At 42.4% G+C, this 23,294-nt stretch overlaps 1 protein-coding gene across 1 annotated transcript in view; it reads left to right on the top strand.

The window, feature by feature from the left end:
• LOC140692910 (uncharacterized) overlaps window positions 1-22,238 on the top strand; it is a 91,703-nt gene extending 69,465 nt beyond the window's left edge. The window contains exons 17-20 of the mRNA XM_072957119.1: window positions 20,997-21,118; window positions 21,555-21,615; window positions 21,774-21,871; window positions 22,149-22,238. The gene's annotated coding sequence lies outside the window, so the exon portion shown is untranslated. The remainder of the gene's footprint in view (window positions 1-20,996; window positions 21,119-21,554; window positions 21,616-21,773; window positions 21,872-22,148) is intronic.
• The last annotated feature ends 1,056 nt before the right edge of the window (window positions 22,239-23,294 follow it).

The following is a 23,294-nucleotide window of genomic DNA, read 5'->3' on the forward strand; positions in this document are numbered from 1 at the left end:
CCATCCCCGTGTCCCTGGCCTCACACACTCACATAAATTCTTGTACATGCAGTCAAAATCATTTTTGTTCTTGTGTGATTCTAATTTTCTCTTGTTCCTCTTTTCCTTTTTCTTTACTCCTTTTTCACTTGTACTGCCCAGTGAGCATGTTGTTGCTTCTGAAAATGTGGGCTGTGCACACCCTGCATTGGAAATAGCCAGATTGCCCTCCGTACAGTCTCCATCACTTTAAAAACAACAACTTAACAGCTGTTTTGATCCATCTATTATCTTAGTCATTTTTTATTTTCTAATTTTTTGGAATATTTGCTTTGTTAGCTCATCACCCACTGGTGTTTGATACCTGTTGAAATCCTTGCTTTTGAGGAACATGTTTGGTCCTCCTTTTATTTGGTGACAAATGCACCCTTATTAAATTTGTTTGATTGTTTTGAAGAAGTAAGATGCGAATTGATTTTGTCGGCTGCTCAGGGATTCTTTTCATGGAGTATTTAAACTTGTAAGGTCAAACTCTGCAGCATTTTGCTCGATTCCTGCTTTTACACAAACGTGCTCGGCACGCGGTTCCTGGCTGTCGCTGTGTGACGTGCATGACGGCGCTTCCTGGCCGGCGGTCACTGGTGAGGAAGTGGCCGCCACGGAGGTGACAGCTGCAGCGGACGCTGTTGGAGGAAGCGGTCACCGTTTGGTTCTTTAATTTTTTTTTTTTTTGCATTCAACTTCCCCGTGCCATTTACTTTACTTTGCCTTCATAAAGGGGCAGAATTGGGTCTAAAATCCATGACACTATTTGTTCCCTTTACGAGGCTGGTTTTTCTGGGTATCAGGACAACATGACCTTCTCCTAAGTAGCTGGCTCACCTGGATCTGTTGGACACAGGGACAGCTAAAAGGGCCGTAGCTTCCTCTCTGCTCCAGCCAGTGGGCATTCAGAGCTGGGTCTGTGGTTTGCCTCAGCAGCCGTGCAGACCTCCCTGCCCCGGCCTTTACTTTTAACCCATGTTGGCAGTAAAGAGTTGAATCCGTTTCTGTTGCAGCTGACATCCACCACTGACAGCCGTGTCGTTAGTTTGTGGTAGTCAGTCTCCAACACCCCAGACAACCGTGAAGGAAGATGATTTGGCCGACCTAGGACCCTGGATTCTCACCCTCACCATGGTTCATCTCACCCGGTGGAAGGGTGTGGCCACCACCATCATGCTGACCATGAGGCCTTGTTTCTCCTTTCATGCTCTGGTCCAAATGTGGACACTTCATTTTTCACTGAATTTGTCTCGCTTGAGACAGGCCAGAATATCTGAATGAGTCCATCACATTCTGGGTGGGGAACAGAACAGAAGTAAGTGTCGCAAGTAGATGGAGTCTAGGCTGTCCGGGTTGGCAAATGCAGGCTGGGATCTGTGATGGCTGGGCTGTACACTGGACACAGGCCTTTCCCGTGGCTCCTGAGTGCCCATGAGTTGAAGTGATAACAGCCTTGCGTGGGTTCCCCCATCCTCATCTGCTCATTGACAAGTGTGTCTGCTAATTAGGAGCTCCCCCAGACCTCGGGCCCTTCAAAGCTCAGACCATGGGAGAACCTTGAGTCCCTTCTCCTGGACATCCTGTGTGAGAATCCACTGCCTTCTGAGGTGAACAGCGGCAGGAGATGCCTCCCCCTCCAGGGAGCACCCTACGGAGGACTGTTAGTGCACCATGCTGTGAGCTTGTGTGTTTCCGGCCATGGTCCCTACAGAACTACAGTTGAGATGGGCTTATTGATGGAAATAACAGGACTGATTCCAGGGCAGGGCCTGGGGGAGGGAACAGTGGAAATTGAATGTGACCTCAGACACCTCGGTGGGTGCTGGGGCTGTTACTAAAATGGGGAGTCTGGGAGATACCTGCCAGGAATGGAATTCTAGAGTAAATGGTGGACATGAGGCATTTTTAAGATGCCATTTGTCATCCAAATTAGGACTTCAAAGAGGCACTCGGGTCGATGAGCCTGGGGCTCAGGTGAAGGAGCCGGACTAGAGATACACGTTGGGAGTCGTCATTCTTAGCTGGTGTTCACAGCCTTGCATGTGAATTAGATCATCTCGAGAGCTGCAGACTGAGGCTGAGGGGTGGCAGGGCTGTGTCTTGGTTGGAGGAAAGCCCAGACCATACAGCTTTGGTGTGTCAGTCAGTGACGTTTGCCATTTTCAAAGCAATGCCAGTTATCCTTAAGGGGCCAGGGGCTGGGCAGGGCCAGCCAGGAAGAAATCTGAAGGGAGGGTCGTGGCCACGTGTGCGTCTTGGGAAGGTGCAGAGTCTGCAGGGTACGGGAGGGTAGACTCCTCAGATGCTAGAGTTGCAGTGAGGAATGGGGAGAAGTTAGTCACAATCACCTGTGAGGGAGGGAGGGAGGTCTAGGGAGCCCCACCTTACCGGACTCACTTTCCCATGAACAGAAGGCAGTCAGACAGAGGATCTGAGGTGAGAAGGGATGGGCACTGGGAGGGGAGCCAACCTGGAGAATGGTGCTTGCAAAATTCTGGAATAGTCTCCCTGAAAAATAGAGTTAAAAATACCCAGACTCTTAAGAACATTGTTAGTGACTTGGGAGGAGGCAGTTGTTTTTCTGGCCTCCTAAGGGTAAGGCATGTATCCAGGGATACACAGAAGATATGGGCAGTCTGTTCCGGGGGCTTGATCGTTACCGGGGGAACAGTGCAAGTTTAAAGGGGGAAAAGGGCAGCCGAGGGAAACTAGCCAGGCCCCGTGTCAGGTACCAGTCGGCCGCCCTACTTGCGTGTTGCATTCACATCCATGCCTCCCAGGTGGGCGCTGACAGCCCCCTTTTGGGGATTGGAAAGCCTTCTCAGAGGGGTTAAAGAATTGGTCCATTTAGTGACTAGTAAATGATGTAGCAGGATTCAAGCAGGGCCTTGTCAGAATTCAAGGGCATGTTCTCTCTACTGTTTCCAGTACTTCCCTGTTATACCTGGAATGGTGAAGTGGGTCAGTTTTGGAGCCTTTCAGAAAAAGTATGATTTAAGCGCCTCTGGACTGGTTCACAAAGCTCAGCATTCTTTGATGGTTCTGAAGCACGCAGTGATTTTCGCCCCAGAGAGGTAACGTCTAACTCCTTTGATGATGACGTGGTTGCAAATGGTGTACAGGTGCAAAACCAGACTTTGCAGCTTCTGAAGGGAAACTCTCCAGTTCTCCCTTGGTCGGCTTTCTTCCTCGGGATGTATCTGTGCTGCAGCATAGGCCTGAGCTTTCCATATGGAGTGAGAGTTTAATATCCGATGTTAGCATAAAACGGTCAGATGAAGAAAATCGACGTTGACAATTTATTTTTGGGTTTCATTAGTCAAAATATACTATCAGTTAATGGCCCATATAGCAAATGAAATTGAGTACAGGACATTGCATTTCTTACTTTCTATTTAGAGTTCTCTTACAGAATAATGTTGCCTGCTTTGGAACATCAGCTCCACCACTCACGGCACCTATCAGTGTGTTGGTGTGATTACATTTACAGAGTGAATGTAATCTGGGCTTCCTCAGCCCCAAACACTTCAGTGCAGAATCACGGGCTGTAGACGTCTGTTAGTCACGCAAATACTTCTAAAATTATATGATTCCAGAAAAGAAAGAAGAGAGAGAGAGAGATTGCCTTTATCAAATTTCCTTTCAGTTCTAAATGAAAACTGTTGTTGAGCAGCTCTGGTTTCCTTTGGATAAGAATATATACATTTCTTTGCATGTAACCTGGGTTTTGGGCTAGAACACCAAGTTCTTGCTGTCCACAAGCCACAAAAATAGTAGCCAAATTGCACACGTGTGAAATAGTTTATACCTTTTTCTGAGAAAGTATCCTTGAATTTGGGACTTGGGCTGTGATTTCTGCTTTTTGCTTCCCCCACCTGTCTTGTAATCTCTCACTCCTTCCCACGTGGTTCCCAAGTGTTTGTGGTCTCAAAGGAGCGGGCAAACACCCAGTTGGTCACCATGTACTGCTGCTATAGATAGAGCCCAGACAAGACCTAAAGGACATTATCAGAGAGGACTTCCTGGAAGAAATGGGCTGTACATTCAGTTGTGAGGACAGAGTAAGAGTCAGCCAGGAGAAGGAGTCAAGAATGTGTCTCAGATCGCAGGGGCAGCCCGGGCAGAGGCCTGGAGGCTTTTGGCGTGGGGACCCGGGGAGAGTGCCCTGTGCGGTCCAGGGTGGAGGGAGCCCCTGCTGGGGAGGACACTGGAGAGAGTCCGGGGTGTAGGGCTTTGGAAGAAGTTGAGTTTTACTAGAACTGACACAGTAGGCAGTGAAGGGTGTCAACAGAAGTGACCCTCAGGAAAGGTACTTCTGGTTTTGCTTCTGATATACTACAGACAAAAGGGTCGGGACGGGCGAGAGCAGGTATGTCTGTCCCTTTGAGATCCAACCCGTCATTCATTTATTCATAACACGTGCACTTCAGTGAGTCTAGGGGAGAGAATGTAGCCACATAAATAAGCAAAATGTATTTGCTTCTTGAGAGCTTAGCGTTGTCAGTTAGCCTAGAATGTTCTAGGAAGAGAGGAACAAATTGTGGAGGTTGGAGGGAGGGAAGGCTTCCTTGGGAAACAGTCAAAATGAACCTGGAGGCAAGTGGGAAGTAGGAGCAGGTCAGGGGGCTCCTGAGGTCACTGGGGACCTATGTACTGAGATGAGGCTGGGCGAGCAGGGTCTGGGGTGGGGCTAGAACTCTACCAGGGAGCCTCTGAACTGTTTGAAGTGGGGTTGATGTAATCAAATTTGTGCTTTGGGAAGGCTGTCGTGGCTTTGTGTGTGTGTGTAGCGGGGAAGAGGTGGAGGGTGCCACCAACTGGGGGATCATTTGAAGACCATTCACAGGCTGGGATATGGGCTTCGGGGCTACTTGGGGACGGCAGGGGCAGTGTGGATGCCGGCTTTTCTTATGGGGGACTTGTTAGCGGGGCTGCCCTAGAGGCACCTTGTGGCTGGAAGAAAACTGATGGAGGCTGCCAGGGGGACATTCCTCTTCTCTCTTTCCATGCCTAGTGTGATTATCTTAGCTCAGCCAACATTTGGAACAAAAGAGCTAATCTCCAGGGTTGCCCAGGCCTTTGTAGAGCTCCTTCGAGTGAGATCTGATAGGATTTAGGTTTGTGTTCAGATCTGGATGTTCACTTAGCTAGAAACGTCCTGTCATTTCGATTTCCATAGGGGTTTTTATTCCTGATAAAGATTGCTTTCTTGGTGAGAGGAAAATTATTACAGCTGTTGTCTTTTTCAAAAAAAATCATATGTTTTAAGAGCTTTAATATTCAAAAGAATAGGAATATATAAAATATTTAAGGAAGTCTTTGGTGTGGTTTCTTTGCTTTCTGAGCTAATGTGGACTTAGAGCCTTTGTATTACTTAATAGCACATCCTTGTCAGTATTTAAAGAGCTGTTAGTGAGCACCCCAGGCCCCACCTCTCAAAGAATCGTTAAAGTTTGCTCTGAAATAGTGAGGTCATAAACGTCTTGTTTTCAGAAATCAAAAGGTTTTAAATACGCACCATAGCTCCATTTATAAAATAATAATAAGTTCAAAATTAAGAAAATGGAGGATAATTGATTTTTTTTAAAGCCTAAACATAAACTTTCTTGTGCTAATTTTGCAACTGGAAATTTTGAAAAGAAAAATCCTACTGCAATATCATCTACGTGGTATATATATATGAGTTTCACGTTTGAAAAGTAACTGCGCAGTGGTTTTCAAAGTCAGGAGCATTCCAGCTCAAATACTGGCAGTGGTGGCTGCTGGTTTTCAATGGAAGAGCCTAAATTTGCCTTCTTAGCTTTTTTTTTTTTTTGTACTGAGAAGGTTGAGTAGTGCTTTGCCAGCATGATTTTCGGGAAATTTGAGGGCAGATGTCGTGTTCCAGCAGTGAGATATTTCCATGCATTTTATTTTCTGGACATCACCAGGGCACATGTGGGGTTTGTGCCTGCAGGCTGGAATGCTGCAGGACTCCCTAATCCATCACCATTATGTCCTGGTGCTGCTCCGGTCAGTGAATGATTTTCTGTGACTTGGAGGTAATGTGGTCTGATGGTGATGATCAGACGTGCAGTTAAATGCTATTAATTGAAATAAGAGTAACCTAGAAACATTGCTCTAACAATACAGGATGAGGGAGGAGGATTGGCTGAGCTGCTTGCAGTGGGATGTCTTCTCAGGTGACTCCCTCACCGTGATTCCTGCCAATATCCGCCCCAGCCCTGCACGGTAGTCCTGCCGAAGCAAGCAAGCACTTTGCTCAGAAACGCACTGAATTTCCTTGCGCCTCTGTTTGTTGGCTTTTTTTTGAAAACACATTTTGCCCTTTGCTTAAATGCCATCCATGCTAGTCACCCCTTACACTCATTCTTCTGGACCTCGTCCATACATAGCTGCTGAATGGATGAACAGAATGTAGTATCTCCATGTAGTGGAACATTATTCACACGTAAGAGTGAATAAAAAAGAAAAAAAAAAGAGGAAAATGAAAAATGCCACCTGTTTTGGGAAGTCCACCCTGACTGTTCAACCCACACTTTTCCCTTTGAAACACAATCACTTATGCTCCACTCTACTCTTTTTGATAGTACTTACCACCTTCTAATAATCTTTAACGTTTCCAAAAAAAATAAAAAATAAAGAGATGCTGATGCCACTTCAAAATATACAAGCCTTGCTAACAGCATGTTAATTGAAAGGAAGCAGACACAAACGGCCAGATATTGTTGATTTCAGTGATCTGAAAAGCCCAGAAAAGGCACATGCAGAGGCAGAGAGCAGGTGATGGTTGGAAGGGGCTGGGTGGAGGGGGATTACGGAGTGAATGCTAGTGATAGGGGGATTCTTTTGGGCTGATGAAGTGTTCTGGAAATAGAAGGTGTTGAGGGCTGCACAACCGTGATTGTGCAGAAGACTGCTGAGCGCTGTGTCTGGGAGTGCCTGTTGTTGGGGCATCTTTATTTTGTTCACATCCTGCAATGTGAAGGGCCATCTTCTGCTGTGGTCATTCTACTCCTGTGAGTGGTGAGGGTCAGGACTTTGTAGAGTCCTGTTTCTTTTCTCCCTCTGGCTGAGTGTAGGCAAAAAAATTTAAGCCTGAGAAAGTGCTCCATCTACAGAAATGTCTTTCAGTTTTGCCTGGTGTAAAAATCTTGAGAGCTTTTAACCGTTGAGGCTAGTCTGTGGGGGTAAATAGCCTATGAAGCCTGGGTGAGCCCGGGAAGAGCCGCGCTTCCCTCCCAGACACGGGTGGGGATTTCACCCCCTTTCAGGCAGTGAAGGGCCCAGACCCGTGGGCAGACTTGACAATCGTGAATATTTACGTGTATCCGCTGCTTCATCTTGGATATTAATTTCAAGCTGAGTCAGTTTGTGACGGCAGCCTCATCCTACATCAGGAATTTATAGTATCTGCTCTTTGAGGTGAAGACCTGACAGACTTGATTATTTAACAGTCTGCTTTGAATTGATATCTCAGATTCCTTTGTCAAAAGCAAAACAGCAGAAATACAGACGTCCTTTAATTCCAATGTGGCCTGGAACGGGTTTAGTGTCTGTGCCTCAGTGGCCTTATCTGCGGGTGGGGAAGATGATAACAGTGCTTCCCTCAGAGGAGCTGGTGAGGGGAGAGTGAGAAGCACAAATGGAGGACTTACACGAGATGCTCATAAATGACCGAATTTAGTGCTCTCCGCCTGGTGAGGCCTTAGGGGTAGAGATGTCAGAACAGAGCAGTCCTAGCCGGAGCTCGATACGTGATGGTAGCTGTTATGATCAGTATCACCACTGTGGGTTATCAGGTAGTTTTAAGACTTGGTAATATGATTTCATGAATAATGTTAAAAGACTAGACATCTCAGATCCAGTTTACATAGTCCTCAAGATTTCTTCTGAGAATTGGATGGTTTCTTCCCTATCTTAAATCTGAGATGAGTCTCTAAAAATTTCCGTATTCCTCCATCCTTTTGCTTTAATTCTCTATTTCTTAAAAAACAAAGTTTTTAGATGGAGTTACTGGGGACTGAATTGAGGGCCTCATGCATTCTAAGCACATACTCTCCCAAATGAGGTATAATCTCTTCCCTGATTTTTTTTTTAAATTTACATCTTAATTTTCAGAGGTTAGAGGCCTCTAATTATTTTTCTGGAGACTTGTCCATGAACCTGTAAATCTACAATTAATGGACAAAATTTGGTTTATTAAAAAAAAATCTATAGAATATTCTACAGTCCACCCAAAAGGAAATACTCATGGACTTAAAATGTTTCTCCTTTAAGGTGATTTCTCCTGTTTGGTCGAGCTTAATTTGTTAACAGCCATCCTCATCATCATAATGACCAAACTCGCTGTGAGTGGACGCCTAACTGAGGCTAAAATGCTTTGCTCATATTTTACTTCATAGCAAGTGTTTGATTGTAGGTATCAGTGTCTCCTTTTTTGTAGCTGAGGGATTGAGAGATGGGTCAGCTTGCCCCAAATGACACGCAGCTGGCAGTGGCTAGCTCGATGCTGGAATCCAGGCTGCACAGGATGAATTCTCAATTGCTCCTCTAATCAGCTTCCCGTTGAGTGTTTTCCCGAACTCCTGTGAGCCCATAAATGACCGATTTTAGCTATCTCAGCCTGATGAGGTCTTCAAAGGAGAGACACCAGTGAGAATGAGAGGCAGAGTGGCATAAATTAAAATTGTACATTTTCACAAATGTTTTATTCTCAGGTAATGACTGTAAAGGAAATAGTTTTTTAATTTAGTGCTTTGTGAGAACTAAAAACAAAACATTTAAAATAACTATTGTGCAAGAGAGAAGTGGTCTTTGAAAGTCCAACTGTTGCTAATGATGTTACTTGTTTTTTCTAGTGGTGCTTATTTACTGAAAAATTTCCAAACACTGAATTTGTTTTATGTAGTCTTAGTATGAAAGAAAACTTTGTCAGTGAGTATTGTAAGTAAAATCCTTACTCTTTTCTTTCCTGATGATGAATATCTTAGTTCTTTACATGGCTTAAGTATATTTCGTCATTTGTGAAATTTGAGTAATATGGTTTACCTTGTCTGACTGTGAGAGCTGGACGCCTTGTATACAAAGCACCGTAGAGGTGCTTAATAAAAATGTGCTTTCACAGTGACTGATAGTTTAGAAGTATCAACTCTGAATACTAAAAAGGGTAGCTTATTTCTGATGCATATTCAATATGTGTATATATGATATACATTAATATGGCTTCAAGTAACTAGGATTGTTTTTTTAAGTGCAGTATGAAGCTTTAATGAAATCTGTGTCATTCTAGTGAGACAGGGACTACTTAAATTGCCTTAAGCAGACGACCTTGAAGATTATTTACACAGAATGTAAGCTCAGAATTCATGTTGCCGTGTAACCATCCATCAGACATTTAATTTCTCGGGATTCTGACCAGAACCATTAAGTTTAGAAAAATCCACATTGATTATTATCAGGGAATAAGCTTCTCTCTTTTGTGACTAAAGAAAATTTTGATTTTTTTCTGCACTCTTCAGGTTTTAAAATTTCAAAATTTTGATTTGACATGTCACTTTTTTAATAGAGAGAATAAAGCTCATGCTGTTTTAATATGTAAATAAATGTTTTTGTATTTCAATACCCTTCTATGATTTCCTGGCTCTTTGAGAAGTATTTTGCAAGATACTTAGATTACCTACTGTTGGAAAAATACAGACGTGACTTTTATGAATATAGGCGTAGTACAGTTCTGTTGGTTTTTACTACAGTGCAAGACATGAGACCTAGGAGAGCTTTGCTGCTGATTGCCAGGAGGACAGATCTCAGGTCTCAGTCTCCCCTGGTGTAAAATGAAGTGGCTGGACTGGATTCTTTCCTCTTCTAAGATGAGCTTCCATGAGCCTATGTCTTTTGTTTATATTTAGGAGTATTAGCAATATCAGATTAAATACTGAATACCCCTCCATCCCCCCGAAGCAAAGTGCAGTATATGCTACATAAGCTTCTAGTTATCTGATTCTCGTTTCTCATCTTACAGTCAATTTTTGTGTTGCATGTTTCCCGGCAACCTGGAAGGTCTTTTTAGCCATAGGTGGCGCTGTTGCAACTTTTTACAGTCTTAATTTTTCTGTTTGTAAAATAAGGCTTAAACAATGTGATTTTATTTTGATTCCTTTGCTTAATGCTTCAGAATAGCACAACGTCCATTATGTCTTTCTACCTGGAAAATTTTTTCTGCTTATATCATAGTTTTATTCTTTTATCTCGCTGTGAACATTTCAGACTTGCTGTGCAAACAATGGCAAAATCGGGCTTTTCTTCTAGTGTTAGAAACCAGTGAGCCGGGATATTTTAAAACAGCTAGAAGCTGCCTCTGGAGCACCATAAAGCTGAAAAGTGTGTTGAGTTCCCTGAGTATTGACCCCGCCGCTGTGTGTTAATTGGTGGGAGTTGATTTGGTACATATGTGATGGGGTGTAGTTTCTTGACTTGGGTTTGCCTGCACGTGCTGACACTGAACCATGTGATCCTGAGTCAGCTCGTTCTGAGTTTTCCCCTCGTCTGTGAGAAGGGGACACTCATATCTGCTTTGTAGAATTGTGAGAATTAGTAATTATGTAACATGTTTACCACAGTGGGTATGTCAAGAGAGCTCATAAACTTTAGCTGCTGTTTTGTGTGCAGCCATCATTTTATAGTCTTTGGTAATTACAAAGAAACAAGAAAATAAGAAAAGCTGATTTTATGATGAAAGATATTTGAGGACGTTCCATAATTCCTACACCCATAATTTAGCATCAGCAGAGTCAGAACTGTTACACAGTCGCCCTGGACCAACGTTAAGCCACAGAAATTTTTGTTACTTCATATATGTTGGGGCCTAAGGGGAACCAATACTTATACACATGTTGTCTCCAGCAGCCAACTGAGAGATGACACAAAAGAGTAGGCAGGCGATAAATGTCTTCTTTGTTACTGATGAAGCCACGTTCTCCATGAACTTCAGGGCTGTGGATAAATGAGTGTCATGATACTGTGTCCCAGAAGTAGAGACTCACCCTGTCCCAGGTATCTCTGGGCCACAGCAAGCCTTCCCTTGAGAGAATGAGCCCCATCATGCACAGGGCTGTTCTGCAATGGAGCTGAGCATCCAGGGTGCTTCCCTAGGGTAGTCAACACTGGAGGGAAAGGAAGGGTTTCACATGCCCTGCTTGTCTCCACGGAATCACAACTCAATCTGTTAATGTGAGGAGGGCTAGCTGTGGGCCAGGGGTCAGGGCTGTGAAGGGAGTAGCACTCTGCATGGCCCAGAGGAGTGGGGAGGAGGTATCCCTTCCATCAGTTTAAACAGGTGGTGGGATGGAACAGAAGGGTTCATCCCATGAGTTTATAAAAGGAGAAATAAGAATTTCCTTTGGGTATTAGTCTAGCCAGGAAACACAGAAGATGATTAGGAAGGAGACTTGTAAACCACTGTAATATTAATTTGACATTTTTTGAGCACCCAAAATGTGCTACATTCTTTTCTGAGCGTTTTACAGAAATGAATCCTTCAATCTTCTCAACAAGCGAGTAAGGAAGGTTTGATTGTTATCCCAGTTTCACAGTGTGGAAATTGAGGCACACAGAGGGTAAGTTGACCAAGGTCACAGAACTAGTAAGTGGCAGAGCAAGTATTTTAACCCTGGCTGTATGGTATTGTGGCTCCCAGAATGGGCTTTGGGTGTTTAGATGTATCTGCATCCCTCGATTTCTGTACGTCTGTGCATCAATTAGCCCAGAAAGGACAGGGAAAGGAGAGTTACACAGGTGCTCACAGTCGTGTCTCGGCAACTGTCCACGAAGAGTGCACCGTGATTAGAATTAATTGTTTTCCAGGCAGCAGATCTGTTGGTATAACAGAAATTTAGTCCATTGAATTCATCTAGAAATCCTTCCTGCTCTGCTTCTGTCCACACTTGCCATGTGACTGCCTGCCCGTGTTTGGGCCGTGGAGGAGAACATATACTCATGGTTGAACTCTGATATTGCAGTCTGGTTCATAGTTTCACATCTTCTGTTACATTAATAAGTTAAATTTCTGGTTTTCTTGCATCAGTGTCTCATGAGTTTGGTTAATGTGAAACCAGTCCATGGGAGCCCAGGGGTTATGATGGTATAAATTTTTAGCACGTTGTGGCACTTCTAGCCATGCAGACATGACTGGGGGATGTACGCCTTTCTCACTGATTTCTCCCAACAGCAGGGTCCTCTCACGGATGTGAGGCTGGGAGCTCTCTGAGTAGCTCAGTCAGAGGCCAAGTCCACCAATCCGAAAATGATGAAGTACCTGGAAGTGGGTTTAATAAAAGTAAAGGGCTTCCAGGTAGTCCGATGGGCTGTTCAAGAAATTTGGTGAAAAGCTGTCCACTGTCTGTGGTTTAGCTGCTTCTTTGCTATTGAAAAGTCTGGAGTAGATGAAGGGATTTTAAAAAGCAGAAAGGAGTGATTTCAGGTGGTACATCCACACCGGTGAGAAGTGATGGATGACCGCCTGTGTGAGGCACAGACAGAGTCTTACAAACTTCATAAAACAGCTTCAAATGCTCTGCCATCTGAGTGCGCTTCATATGGGGTCCAGTTCATCACTGGTCACGCTGTGAGGGCAAGTAACTGACGATGGCAGAAAGGACACGGAGGCATCAAAAAGGTCTCACTCATGTTCCCTGTTTAAAGAATGTGGCACAGTGTATTATATTTGAGCTGGTTTTTCACTGAACAGTTTTTAGTGTTTTCTGGGACTCCCCAGTGCCCCAAGGTTCCATGCAGCTGGGTGTCCCCTCATTGCAGCTCCGTCAGCGCTTGCCCTGGGCTGATGTGGTGTCACGGGAAGCAGGACGGTCAGCGTCCCCGGCTCCTCTGAGCTCCGTCTCCTCATCTGCAGAGCCTGGTTTCCCATCCGTGTCTACTTAGTAGGGTTGCTGAGAATCACACGTGATGGTTATCAGGTGTGATTTCTGGTTGTCTCTGCGATTGGCAAATAGCCAATAATTGATAGAAACTCTTGTTTTTTTTTATTGTAATTGTGTCTCCTAGATTGCAGTGGTTTTTAGTCTGCATTTTTTTATAACTTTACTCATTTTTAAATATGCCCTTATTTTATTTATTTTTTTTTTTTTGAGGTACTGGGGACTGAAGCCAGGACATTGTGCATGCTATGCAGGTGCTCTACAACTGAGTAATACCCACCCTCCTTTTCTGCACTTAAAAATAAATATTGCAATACACAAAATAGCTCTTAAACTCCATCATGGGACCTGGTCTCTGTATAGGCAAATGAACACGTATACTATTTCGATAAGAATAAATGCTGTTGAGACATACGTTTCTGAATCTGTTAATGTGCTTAAAAACGATCATAGCTAGTGATAAACACGAGACTTAGATCCAGGACTTTTTAGGGTATGTTTTGCCATCATGGGAAATTACATTCTACCGAGAAGGCTAATTGGGTCTCTTTGATATTTGGATGGTTTAGCAGGTGATCAAGGCTTTCCAAAGCTGACAGTTTTGTATTTTAAACTAACTACAAAGTTATCTTCTAGAAGATGGAAATCCTAAGTTTGTGAATTTCCCAGTAATCCAGGGGGTATGTGTCTGTGTCTGTGTCTGTGTCTGTGTGAACGTTTGTGTGTGTGATTTCAGGAATGTAGAAATAAGTTCCATATAGACTTCTGATATCTTTCTCTTCCAGTTCAAGGTTTAAGCATATACTTACACAAATAAATTGATTTTCTTTTGTCATTTGGCATATTGGCGGGAATAAGAGGTTCTCATACTTGTTTCAGAAGGGTTGGGAAGCATGAGCTTAGAAAACGGGAGGAGAAAGAGGCAGGGAGACACTTCACACTTTGTGCAGTATATGAGAAACGGTAGCTTTTCTTTTCTCTTTTCTTCTAAAGCAAACTGGCTCTGAATTGTAACACACTATTACTCAGAATTGCTTTTCTAATCAGATACAAGTGCCTCAGATTTTTCAAGGCAACATGAATGATGAAATGTGTTTTAGCATTTATCTTTAAAAGTAGTTTTATTTCTCAAGTAAAAGACTATAGCCTGTTTCTTCCAGCGTCTCAAGAAATTCTCATTGATCTATGTACATGTTCTATGTGCTTATTTTCTTTTCTTTTTTTTTAAGTGCTTGTTTCATTGTGGTGTGAATCAATGTTTAAAATTTCTGGATTTTGATCTTTAGAAAATGCTGATATATCAGAACTGTTAAAAACCTGATTGTTCTTTGGTCCTTGTTTGGTGGGGCACCCTATTGATTACTCTTGTCTGTTAAAGAGAGAAATTCTTCCTCTAGCCTGCAGATCATTAAGTGTATGGTTTGCAGTATGCCTTTAAATTTCATTGAATGCATTGAACATGATTGTCCAGTGAATTTTGAGTTGACTCATAGTAATGACTTTGCTTTGATTCTGTGGCTTTTGCTCCTCTCCACAAGAGCTTGAATTCTCTGTTGCATTTTGTATACGTGTTCTTCACAGTGGAAGAAATTTTGCATTTTTTACAGAGGTGGTTTTTCCTAACACCTCTGAATGCCTTCTGTAATTGATACAACAAAAATCTGTTATTTCAATGCTTAATTATTTCATACACTAGTTTTTGGCTTAATCAGAAACAATGACAGAGTGATAATAAAAAATAGGAAAACTTTCCTTCCTTTGAAGAATAGAAATCAGGTGGTCAGGCTCACCCATGCTTTGGGCCTGACACACTTAATCTCATGTCATTGTGTATCATGATTCGGAGATGGAGTTGCTTCAGGTTTATTGATTTTTGTTTTAACATTTGTGTTGAATTCTTTCTCCAGGCTTATGTATCCTGTTGGGTTTGTTGAAACTGTAGAAGGGAAACAAAAGCTTTTTTTGGTTTCCGGAGGCCTGAGTTGCTGATGATAAGGGTTGAGGGTGGGCTGAGGAACAGAGTGACACTCCCTCTGCTCCCAGCTGAAATTGATGAACAATGAAATCAATTAAGTGTATCGGTATTTGACCAATAGAAGTTAGCGAGCCCAAAGTGGCTAGTTATGCCCAAAGAAAGTACTGAATTCACCTGCAGAATTAGGTGCTTTACCAAGAAGAAGCAGCTTAGAGCAATCAGAAAAATCAGTCCTATGATGAGATATAAAGTAAATATAATATCTTTTATTTCTGAAACTTTTCTACGTTAAGTTGTGTAGAGCTAAAATTAAGTTTCAAGCACCAGGAGTTAACAGTGTGGGTGGTTCTGTATGATCATTATTCAGGAATGTGCCTAGACTCTGCTAGAGTGGCTGAAGCTGGCAGGAAAAGACCCAGAGCCAGGATTTGTCACCTTAGGGTGTCCTCCATAATGGTTCCATGTGGGAGCCCATGATTGGGTTAACAAATTGTAACAGACCCCAGCCGCCTGTCAAATTTAAGAAGAAAACGTATGCTTAGTAACTGCTTTGCAAGCAAGTGCCTGTGCATCCTCACTCCTGTCTCCTTGCCTTAAAAAGCAGAGATAATGCTTTGCTTGCGTAGATGATGTTTTAGATAGCACTCTGCTCATCGCAAAGCAATGACCCAGGCCCACAGCTATAAAGGCTGGGCTTGTGTGCAGTTAGATACTCTATTATCCCCCAAGCAAGGACCTAGCTGGTCTGGTGGTCTGCTTTGTAATTCACATGTCTAAAGAATGTATCTTATTCCCCTCACCCCATGACTTACCTAAAGATACACTAAGCCTTTGTACTCATGGTGGATTCTACAATCTCTGTCTCATCCTTCTTTCCCCAAGTTCCTGCTTACTATCACACAACTGTTAATGACGTTTTCCTTTGATTATACACAATAAATATGGGATCATTTGAGAGGCTCGTGGAGTTGGGTCCCTACGCCCTCTCTCTTTCGTGACTTTTTCCACAGAGTCTTGAGTATTCATTCCCTGTACGTAAGACTTCTGCCAGCCAGAACCCACAGTTCCAGGTGAGAAGGATGCAGGCTTTATCTCTCCTACCTCTAGGGAGAGAGAGTAGAAAATTGAGATCTGCTCTTCCGTGGTCCCTTCCTGCCCCAGGTCTGCTCCAGTTCACCTGCAGCCTTCTCGCCTCTGCTCACACTGCCTCTGTCCCAGGACTGACAGCAGCCTTTTCTTCCCTGGTAAACATTTCCTGTGCCTTTTAGAAGTTGGTCTCTTCTCTGCAATACAACCCTGGCAGATGTGATGGTGGTAAACGTGCTGGAGGGCAGTCACTTGGGGACTGCCAGGAGCCATGCTGATTCTCCTGAGTCTCTCATTCGGGGTTACAGAACTGTCGAGCAGCAGAGGAAGCCCTTTAACGTGAGGCCAGCTCAGCATTGCATCACTTTCATTTTATTTTTGAATTTTCAGTGGAGAAATTATTTGTAGCAAACTGTTCCAGATTTTTGGCTGCCTGCTTTCCTCACCACCATTTCCTTGTTGGCTCTGGTGCTTGTTGTAAGAACCAGGTTTCTTCTCTGGTTATTTCTAGCAGCTGGGCTTGCCGAATCCTTGATCTGCATTTGAAGCAGAATGCTTCTTCGTGATGTCAAGCTGATTTTCCTATTTCTGAATATTTCGTGTACACTCAGCAACTCTTTCAAGTGAAATGCTCTTGTCCAATTCTGTTAACCCATATTTGCCGATCTCCTGCTTTCATGCTGAGGGCAGTTTCTTCTTCCTGTAATAAAAGTTAGCAATTTGCATTTACTATTTGAAGGTTCTGGCCCTAGGTGCTTTTGTCCTTAACAGTTTTAATACAATTCACCCATTAAAATGTGCAGCGGTTTTTACTCAAAGCCCAGAATTGTGCATCGCAGTCAATCTTAGAATATTTTCATCCCCCAACAGGAAGCCCTGTATGCACAAGCAGTCATTCCCATCTTCCTCATCCTCCCCCAGCCCCAGGCAGCCATTGTTCTCTCTCTATGGATGTGCCTGTGCTGGACATTTCATGTAAAACAAGTTATTTCATGTAAATGGAACTGTCTATTGTGACTGACTTCTTTCACACTGAGTAACTTTTTCAATGTATTTCCAGGTTGTGGCCTGGGTCAGTACTCTATGCTTTGCTATTGCTGAATTATATTCTACTGTATATCTGGGCCCTACTGTTTACCCATTCATCAGGTGATAGTCGTTTGTGTTGTGTCTGCTTTTTGTTTGTGAAGAGTAATGGCGCCGTGAATACTCCTGTAGGAATTTTTATGTGGACATTTGTTTTCAGTTCTCTTACTTGTGTGACCAGAGAGCAGAAATGCTGGGTCATTCATAAACCAAATGTTCAACTCTCTGAGGACCTGCCAGGCTGTTTTCTAAAGTGGCCACCCTGTGTTACATCCTCAAAAGCAAGGGCTGCGCGCTCCGCTTCCTCTGTGTCTTCATTAGTGCTTGTTACACATTTTTTTTTATTATAACCTATTGTAGTAAGTGTGAAGCGGTTTCTCCTAGTGGTTTTGACTTGATTTCTTTTACAGCTAATGATATTGAACATCGTTTGATTGTGCTTATTGGCCATTTGTATATTTTCTTTGAAAAATACATTTTCAGATACTTTATACACATTTTAATTGAGTTCTCTTTTTCTTGTTGAGTTGTAGGAGTTTTTTCTTTTATTTGAAGATACAAATACTTAATCAGATAAATAATTTGAAAAAATTTTCTCCTCTCTGATGTTTTTTCACCTTCTGGATGGTGTCCTTTGAAGCAAATTTTTAACATTTGATGAACTCCAATTTATCACTGTTTTCTTTGTTCCTTGAGCTTTTGGGGTAATATTTAAAATCTGAGGTATTTTATTTAAACTTTTATATAAAAAATAACTTAATTCTTAAGACTGTTCTAGGAGATGGGTGCTGTGGCTGTCCCCAGTCTATGGATAGGAGACTGAGGTGCAGAAAATTTCACTGAAATATCAGTGTCACAGCTACCCAGTGCTGTGGGATTTCAGACCCTCATGTTTGTCCCCAGCATTTGTGATCTTCACCACCATGCTCCACTACTGCCTGGAATCATTAATGAAAAAGTTTTCCTTTTTTGATTTCTTGATTGTTTGTTTTCTCATTGGGGAACTCACCTCTTCATTTTCCTTGCAGAGATCTGTGTAGGTTTATTTTAGATCTCATGTACTTATTTATTACACAGGCTCCAGCGATGATTGTGCCTAGTTGATCTAATCAATTCATACTCAAGTCTTTCCTGCTCATGACACTAAAAAGAGAGTCATGATTTACATAATGCTCAAAGAAGAATGTACTTGAGTGATTTTATTTTTCTAACCAATCAAAGAAATCAAATAAAAACCCGGTGTTGGAACAGATTATAAGCCCTGCAGAATAGGGTCACTGTCTTCCTTGTGTTTCATTTGATTTGTCACAGTGTCTGGATAGTGCCTTGCTGTCCAGCAGTTTTGTGAGTATACGGTGCTCGTGAATCATTGTAAGGAAAGAATTTTGACAACAGACTGTGTTGTTCATTTCACAAGGGAAAAGATCATATAGAAATACTGCTCAGATTTATTTTAAAATTAAGCTTGGTGTTTTGAGAAGGGTTCAAGAAACCATACAAAAATCTTTTTCACTAATTTTAAATCTATCTTAGACACATTATGCATACATAGCAGAGTAACTTATCAACTAGTTTTGACAAGAGGAGTGTATTATTGATTATCTATTTTAGTTGAAATATTCTACCTGGGATAAAGTAATCAGTGCCCATAAATGAACAAATATGTTTGTATTTCTATGCAACATGGGGGCAGACTTCATATGTTTTTATATAATATATATGACTGTGTGTTTTAATCTGTCTGTCAGTGTTTTTATAGTTTTTCATCAATGTTGTAACTTTAGAATTCTTCTATGGAAATCACCCCCAATTCTAGTGCAGTTTGTACTGTGTATCCTGTCTTATGCATGGGATTCCACTGTCCCCTCACTGAGGAATTTCCTCTCCTATTGAGTTAGTAGCAGAGTTAAAGGAACTGTGATTTCTAGGCCTTTGCTCTCCATGTGTTTGCAGTTGGCTGTCAATCAAGATTTTCTCTTTCTTGAGTTTTCATTGTTCAATTAGAATTTTGGAAATAACAATTAATATGTTGCAACACTCTCCCTAGAAACTTGATGTGTTTGTGCTTTTCAGTTTCCAATTTACAAAAAATGTAAATGCACTCTTGTTTTTAAATAGTCCTTTTTCACTAGATATTTGTTTACTTCTTTATAGTCAAAATATTTTTTTCCCAATGAATGAATAGGTTTGCATGTTTTAAAAGATACCTTACTTTTTAAATTTCTTATTCTAACAGGTATATTCGTTGTACAGAATTTAGAAAATAAGGATAAACACAATTATAACTTAAAAATGGCCTCTAATCTCACCTGGAGATACAGTTGTAAGGTTTGAAATTGAGAATTACAAGTCCTCTCAAACTGTTCTTCTATTTCAAGTACGGTTTGGTTACTGAGATCCTCGAATTCCCATATGAATTGTAGCAGCAGATAGTCAGTTTCTGCAGAGGAACCCACTGGAATTGTGATCGAGTCCACGTTGAATATATGGATCGCTCTGGGGAGCACTGCCATCCCAAGAATGCTGTCATTTGATTCAGGAATGTGCGTGGTGTGTCTGTCCAGGTATTTAGGTATTCTTTAATTTTTTTCAGCATTGCATAGAGTTTACATTGGATTATTTTACTATATATTTTGCCTTTATACTGAGGACAAGTGTGCAAGGTACCGGGATCAGAAGTGTATTGGAGCTCCGCAGCTTGCTGCCACCATGGACGCTGTGCTCTTGCTTCGCCCACTGTACAATGTTGCACAAAATAGGACCTAAGTAACTCTCTCTTGAAAGAATGATTATATGATTGCTGGATGATGCTTGAGAGTCCTTGTGATGATGTCTTTTTCCCAGAATTTCCCCTCTTCTTTACTATGCCCTTTCCCTTCCTTTCCTCCAGCCTGTGTTTCAGCCTGCCTGTGGCATTGATTTTCCTTGTCTGTGGACTCTTCCTTTCACTAGTTCGTGATAATGTTACATGTGAGATGTGGAAACTTGCTAGATGTCAAGAAAGAGGAAATCCATTGCATTCTAGTTTTTTTAGAGTGTGCTATTGTATTATCGATTGAAATGAAATCAGGCTGACCCATTGAGCCATCCCCTGAGCTCTTTTTGCCTTCCTACAGGTGATACTGCTCTCGTTGCTGCATGTGCCCTTCCCCCAGACTTGGTTTTGGGGTTGAGTAAGTCACCGTCACTGGAGCCCTCTCTTTAAATGATGAAGAGAACATTTGCTCTTTCTCCCTGTTTGGGGACTTGGATGAGATGAGGCAACAGATAAAGAATGGAGCCCCACCTCATTCTGACCCCCGCTCTTTCCGTTCCTTTCTCCAGGGGAAGAGTACAATTCAAAAATATAAAGATTGTGAACTAATGAGATAGACAAGACAACCGATCATTTATTAAATACCCTTTCATGCCAGAAACAAATGTATTATACACACAAAAAGCACATAAAATACGGTAGTACTGTGGTTACAAACGTGGGTCCGAGTTCGAGTCCTGGTCTGGAGTGACAAGTCCTGTGAGATGGAGAATTGGTAGGTCGGCTTAGCCTCTCTTGGACTTGTTTTCTGTCCTGCAGAGATGGGGCTCGCTAGGCGTCCCTCCCCCGTAGAGGTGCTGAGGGGTGTAAAAGACACGTGTAGGCAGACCGAGCACAGCTGCTCTTTCCTCGTAAGTGCAGGATAGCATCGCTTTTGCGGTGATGGCTTTATGACTGCACCGTGTAGACTCTCAGTGCTCCAAAGGGATGCCTTGCAGATTGGAGATGGGATTCTCACTTCTGTATATACCCAAGGATTGTGTTATTGGGCCTTGCTAATTTGACACTATTCTTTAGAAAGTACATAATGTAGATATATTTTTCAAACATGCATGATTTTTTCTTTTATTATTTATAGTTCTACCCTCTCATCTCTTGGTGTGACTTTTCATGGAATCCAGGAAACAGTCCTAAGCAACCTGCCTCTTCACACTTCTCCGTGGTGGTTTCCTTCCCTGACTAGAAGAGGGTTTTGCATAGGTAATTTTGATTGATCCCCTTCTCTTGGAGACTCTCTGTTTTTCTGCCCATCTCTCACCTGTCCATCTGTCCATTTCTCTACCCACTCATTCTTCTGACTTGTTTCAATAAGCATTTCAGGCAGCTTACAGAAGAACAGGTACCAAATAAACAGGTGAGAAAATGGGGCCAAGTTCATACAGTGAGGCTAGGAGTTGAGCCTGTGTGAGAGTTGCCAGCGTGAGACACACGCCTCTGCCTTGTGACTTATAAGATAGACAACATCAATGTGCCTGAAGCTCCCAGCAGACACAGGGAAACAGGGTTTGTGGGAGATGCTCATTGGCTGTGAAATAAATAAGTGGCTTAGTAGAAGCCTAGCCTTTCCAAGTACTAAGGCTTAGGAGAATATTTTAGTGTCTTCCAAAATCAGATTATTGCATCTTTTCTTTTTCAGAGTTTTATGTATAGTTGGTTTACATTCTATACCTGGAAATTTCTCCAAAACTGCTGCCCACGTGAGTCCCATGACTCGGGAATGTGGTGGTTCTGCTCATTGACGGGTGTTGGCCAGAAACGGAAAATGACAGCCTCAAAGGAGCCTGGGATTTATCAGTTATGTTTTGTCAGTGCTGTAGTTTTCAGAAAATGCTTTCACCTTTTCTTTCCATCTGAGGCAGCAGCGCGCTCTCTTACCAGCATCAGGAGCTCAGGGCCACGGGATGGTGGGGGCTGACTGCACTGCCGTCAAGACAGCTGAGCTAGTCACTGCAGGTGTGGTTCTTTTACATACTGCAGTTCATGCTCTTTACTAGAATGTTTCAACAGGGAGTTAATTAACTGAGTTAATTAACATTTTATAAATATGATGCTTTGTTGAAAAGACAGTCATAGGCAGAATATAAGTTGTGATCACTTTAGAAATGGTTTCATTACTGAAATTTCAGTAGGAAAGATCCAGTTTATCTTATTTCCGCCTCTCTTTAAAAGTAACAAAGAAACAAGACAGAAAAAGCAGAGGATGATTTCTGTTCTTCCTCTCGGCTTGCAGGCGCCCTCACCTCCAGTGGCATCCATCCAGACACCAGCACTGACACTGGCCGTGCTCAGAACTGCCTCAGCCCTGAAGACACATCTGACAAATGGAAGGGGGCCGCGCCCTGTTACAGCAGGTGCTCTCACTTTGTGGGTCCTTATGTAACTGCGCGGTGTTATTCAGGATCGCCCTTTCTACACTTTGTGACGCTGCTGCGGTGTCTCCTAGTTATTTGTTTCTGTAAGTACTCGTGTAATTTTCCAATGTGTGGTACTAGACATCTAAAAATGCATTTTTCAGATGAAAAATAGTGTGTATTTAATATAAATGTATGAAAAAAGGGTCAAATGGATCTATCCTGGTGCCAGTACTCAGAGATAATAATTAACACATTAACATCTATTTTCTGTTCTTTTCATCAGTGTGTATTACCTCTGTCATAAAAACCAGCGAGCAATGTGTGCCTGTATACTGTGTGGAGACCTCCATTTTCCATTCGGCTTATTACACATTTTTCTACAATATTCTATCTCCCCTGGCATGATTTTTAATGACTAGTATAGCATTCTGTCTTGTGGAGTCCTCGTCCATTTTACTTTGGACTTAAATAAACTTTTAAATTCCAAGTATACTTAACTGAAATTCTGAAAAGAGATCTGTTGTGGTACCGAAAGTCCCCTACATCCCTTCCCCTTTTTTCCTGAGAGTAAAAACTGCTGACAATGTGGAGTATATATTTCATGACCTTTATGCCTATGTCATATAAATAAACACATACATACACGTATATGAGAAATCTATGTCTATGTGTGTGTATATATGCTTTATTGAAAAATAAGGCCATACTATATGTTTTCTGCAGCTCGGTTTATTCACTCAGGTATATATCACAGACGTCCTCTCTCTCCAGACTCACCCGGTCCTTTCAGATAGAGTAGAGGGTTTTCCTGATATGCAGGTTTGGTCTCTTGTGTAAGGACACCTTTCGTGGGAGCGTACTGTGGACAAGGCCTTGGACCACGCCGAAACACCGGAACTTTAGTGCCCACAGCTCACCGTGATTTACCGCATCATTGTCTTGATGGTGGACACTTAAGTTTTCTCCATTTTCCACTGTCAGAAAGGGTGTTTGACTGGCATACTTCTTATACAAACATTCCT

The sequence above is a fragment of the Vicugna pacos genome, unplaced genomic scaffold (genome assembly GCF_048564905.1).
Source record: "Vicugna pacos unplaced genomic scaffold, VicPac4 scaffold_19, whole genome shotgun sequence".
Lineage (NCBI taxonomy): Eukaryota > Metazoa > Chordata > Mammalia > Artiodactyla > Camelidae > Vicugna > Vicugna pacos.